Here is a 5,372-nt window from a genome sequence, read left to right as displayed (position 1 = left end):
GCCTACATCAATAATATATGTATAAAAAGACAATAATTATATCATGTTTTTTCTCTTAATTTATATTCTTTAATTTTTATCATTATTTTTATTGTTATTATTTTAATTTTATAATTTAGTTTATCTTGTTCAAAATATTTATTAAAATATTATTTAGTTATTGTTTTTTTAAATTGTTTTATTAATAATACAAATATGTTTTATATTCTTTTAGAACTAAATTATAATTTTTTTCACTTTTCTATTAATTTTAATTTATTTTGTTCTATCAGAAAGAAAATGTGAGTTTTGTAAGATTTAATATGGCTTTTGTTCATAAAACCATTATTTTTTTTTATTCTAAAGACCAATTGTTGGCTAATGGACAGAATGTAATAAATCAGGGGCGGCCAAATGGTCGATCGCAGAAAATTTTAAACTTGATCATGTTAGAATTTATTTTTAGGAACACACCTGTGAAAATTAATCGAGGTTGTAGTGAACGAATTGTCGATAAGTTTAATCTGTATAATTAAAAATTTTTCTATGATAGTTGATCCTCAAATGTGAAGTATATTTTTAGTAGATTGTGACCAAAAAAAGTTTGGCAACCCCTGGAATAAATATTATACTCTATTCAAAATTAGAGTAGGCCAGCCTACTGAAAAAACTGGCACTGTTGTCACCTATACCAATAGTTAATTGATAATGATTGCCGACGTTTAATGTCTAATGACAAAGGGTATAGTAGTTGCCTAGTGGGTCGCACGGGTTTGGTGGCTCGATCTGTATGTGCGAGACTGGAATACTTTTAACCTGATTAGAGTATAGTTCAACATTTAATTTTGTCTAATATTCATACCATTGTATAATTTTACACTTTATCTCCTATATTTCAATAAATATTATCTTAACATAAACACTTAATTTGTTCATTCCAACACAAATATATGGTTTCTCTTAATATGAAAGTTCCTTAATTTATTTTTATTTATTTATTTTTTTAATTCAGATCTTTTCACTTGTACAACTGAAATACATCACCAATAATTCATATAGTGAATTTTTGTCATTTTAACACAGTATTGTGTCTTTTTATCCTCCCTAAGTATAATTTATTTTGGAGATTTTTCATTACAATTTTGTTATTGAAGTTAATTAAAAATATCAATTAAACATTATTTGGTTTTTGTATTCTATTTTTTGTTTCAAGTTGGGACCTAACATGATGCATCAACTAAAATATCATGATAATATTGTAGAACTAGTATATGACAAGCTCAACTTTAATGTAACTAATTATGATTTTAGCAAGCCTTATTTGTTACCTCTTTTTTAATTTATATACACAGATAATTGATTGATTATGTTCTGTTTATCATGTTTCAATATCATGAACTAATGTTAATTAAATCACATTTGTATGATTACTTATTAAGTTACAATATTTACATAAACACACACACACACACATATATATATATATATATATATACATATATTTATGTACCTATATTTTATTTTGTATTTATTTGTTTTATTTTAAATGAAAGCCTATTTATTATTTTAAGATATTAATATGACTGTATATGCAACTTATTATTTATACATACATTACATACCAACATAAGTACAGGGTACCTAAGAAAGCTAAAAAACTTTTGGAGTGTACAAATAACTAAATGTTTTCAACTATTCTAAAACCCTGTATGTATACTTAGAATGTTAAATAAAAAATAATCTGTTTTAAATATATTTAATGTTACAGTGTACTTATAAATATTGCTTAAGTTTCTTTTGAATCATGATTTTCATGTATATATACACTCCATTCCACGCTGTCATAATCCTTGTATAAATAATATACAATTATTAAAAAAAATTAAAATTGTTAATTCCTACAGAAAAAAAAAATAGAATTAGACATTACCATAATATGATAATATACAAAAACGATGTAAGACTATATTGCCTTGTTGAAATAAAATATTGTTGGTCATAATGTATTCTAATGTAAAAGGTTCTAAAATATTACAGTAATAATAACACTATTGTTGAACGGTTTGTCCAAATAGTATAATGTATTTTTTATAACTATTTGCTGCCTATTATTTATGGTAATATATTAGGTACTCCGTTCTATATTTTTAAAATAAAAAAATTTAAAGGTGTTTTAAATACTCTATTTAGTTACCTATCTAAATTTCTTTTTGGGAGCCTGTAGACTGTAACAACTATTGCATATTGAACTCATGGTAAAAATATGATTATGTTTTATTAGTGATTTGCCATATTTGTGTGATCTACAACAATAGTTTGTTTAGGTTATAATGCTGATAATATGTGAGCAGCAAATGTATAGACTGATACCAGTATTTCTGTTCTTAACAGAAATATAATATATTTCAAACTTAAGCTTACAATATTGTGAAGATTGTACAGTTGTGGTTAATTCTGCTTTTTAGGCAGTTTTGTTAAATAGGTAAAAGACAAGTTGTACATGGTATAAATGTATGTACCCTCTTTTAATATATTTATCTTAAAATATTTCTGATTAATATTTCTGACTAGTACTTCAAAATATCTATGATATTTTCTACATAACTAATTAATTATATTTTAAACTTAATAAATAGTAATAATATTTTCATTTATTTATTTAGTCTTATAAAAAGGGTGGTATGGTAGAAAAAAAGTCTATAAAGAAATTTATTTTATATATATTATAGGTTGATAATAATAAATGATAATTAATTACATAATCTTGAAAAAATATTCCTTTTTATTTTCAACCCATCTTAGCTAGAGACCCAGAGTGTTAATTTAATTGTTCACCATAAATTATACTTATCTGCATGAGCGATGGCGTTTTTTTTATTTTGTTTCACTGTTGAAATATTATGGTTTTTATTTTTTAAGTCATACCTATTATACAAATTTTACTCTGTACATATACGGTATACCAAGCTTTTAGTTAATAGTAAACAATTTAAAAAATCTTTAGAACCTTTTGCCTATAGATGTTTTTTAACCAATTATTTTTACACCTTCTGATTATTTAAATTTTTTCACTGCGCCTATCTGCTATTTTGGGAGATAATAGGCAAGGTTAGATTAAGATAAAATCTTATAATAGGCATGAGTTTCCAGGAGCCCTTAAATACTATTTTATTACATAATTAAACAAATTTGTTTACATGCATGCCATAAAATTAGCTATTACACTTATATCATCAAAATATTTAGAAGTTAAAATAGTGTTCAACAGCAACAGCATATAACATTTTTTTACAATTTTCTTGTTCTATCTTTTGGTGAGGCAAAATCATTAGGTGGGTAATTAATAAATCCATATTAAAAGATTTTAAAAGATATGCTTCAATATTTAATACAGCTAATGCATTAAGACTAACATTTGTCAGTGTTGATCTCATGTAATTTTTACTCTTTTTAGAATGGAAGATAGTGTCCAGTACAATTTGCAACATCAGTAGATACACAAAATATACAGTTACAACAGTGTCGTATTCCCCCCCCCCCCCCAAACAAAAAATTTGAAAATACGCTACTGGTTACAACATATTGACCTACACTACTTATCATTACTGCATTTAAATTTGGAAACAATTCTTCTACATTTTATCTTTGATAATTTTAAACATAAGACACGCTGGTGATACAGTACGATTTTCTAATGAATTTGTTAGTGTTAAAATAAACTCTAAAGTGTAAGCATTCAGCTTCGAGTACTTAGAATTTATATTGGTAGGTAGTTATGATGTCAATGGTATTACAAATTCTGTCATCACTTATGTTACCACTTACCATTTAACTAATCTAAATGTATGTACCTAATACGTTTAATGTTAACCAAAGCTGGTACCTAATCCATAAATATTATCTTTTCATTTGGATAGTCAGATGTAACAATCTAATCTAAATTTTTTTTATATCTTGACAAAAATCAGTTTTATTTCTAAAATTAGAGGTATTATTTGTTGCTCAAGTTTTATATATATAAGTAAATATAAATAAATTTTTTTCAAAATTATCCATATCAAATTCATTTTACCAACAAATATAAGTCATAACCCGTAATATTATTAAAAAACAGCTGATACCTATAGAACTAGGATTTTTATAGGTAGGTACTTAACACCAGGTGCTAAGGCTAACTACTGGTAGAATGTTTTAAAATTTGATATCTAATATTTGATTTTTGTTATTCTTAATTGTAAAAACTTTGCTCGATCCCTTCGTCTATAGTTTTGTAAGTTATTGGGTCTTAAATTTATTTTATTACAAATATCAAATAAAATTTGAATAAAACTAGAATTTTTATAAGTAGCCAGTAGGTAACATAATAGGCATAATGTGCTGGACTCTTATTTATTATACTCCAGCGATGAATGAATTGATTTTATAATGATGCGAGTTTATTTTTTGCATCGATACACATTTTTTCAAGGCCGTACCTGGGGGGGGGGTTCACCCCCCCCGGAATTTTTTCGTGTTGTATTATGTGGTAGTAAAATAACAATTTCAATCTAGAATAATCAATAAATATTGTACATTTAGGCTAAATAAATAAATATATTATGCTTGGTTTTTGTAGAGTATTTTGAATAACTATAAATATTACATCTAGAATATAGATAGGTTATTAATAGTAGAGCGATCTCCTGAAATACTTGAAACATTATCAAATTGTAACCAAACTTTAACTACGGCAACACCGGAAAGAACTTTTTCGACGCTGAAAGAATAAAAAATTACCTAAGAAATGCAACTGGAGAAGACCGATTGACCGGCCTAGCATTACCCAGTGTACATAGGAATATTCTTGTAGATCCGGAACAAGTAATTAATTGTTTTTCAAATGAAAAACAAAGAAATATAGAGTTTGTCATATAAACCATTTTACAAATTAAATGTATAGAATTAAGTTTAATAATTATTTTCAAATTTAGCAATAAAAATATTTAAATGTAAATTTCATTAATTTTTTTTTTATTCAAGTAAGGCTTCAACTCCTGAGGTTATTAGCCTGTAAAAATTACAAAATAGTATTGATAATAAACAAAAAAAAAAAAACAACTGTATGGATACATTATTTAACAATAAAGGTAGTTTGTAGGATATATGTACATTTAACAATTTAATTAATAGTAATTTTCCTAAATTAGTTTTGCTAAGCCTATGTTTTTGAAAAAAAGGTATATGTTTTTGGTGTTCTCTTCTCCAAGTGCCTGTTGCATAGTTAGTGGGTTTTCGAGAATTTGTCTTTAGCAGATGAACTTGGGGCATTCGAGTGTGACGTGTTTGATTGTCAGTGCTTTGTCACAGAGTTCGCAGGTCGGGCTGTCTTCTTTTGTGATGAGATGTAAGTGTGT

Source organism: Myzus persicae, unplaced genomic scaffold (assembly GCF_001856785.1).
Source record: "Myzus persicae strain clone G006 unplaced genomic scaffold, MPER_G0061.0, whole genome shotgun sequence".
Classification (NCBI taxonomy): Eukaryota; Metazoa; Arthropoda; class Insecta; order Hemiptera; family Aphididae; genus Myzus; species Myzus persicae.
This window is presented reverse-complemented; position numbering follows the sequence as displayed.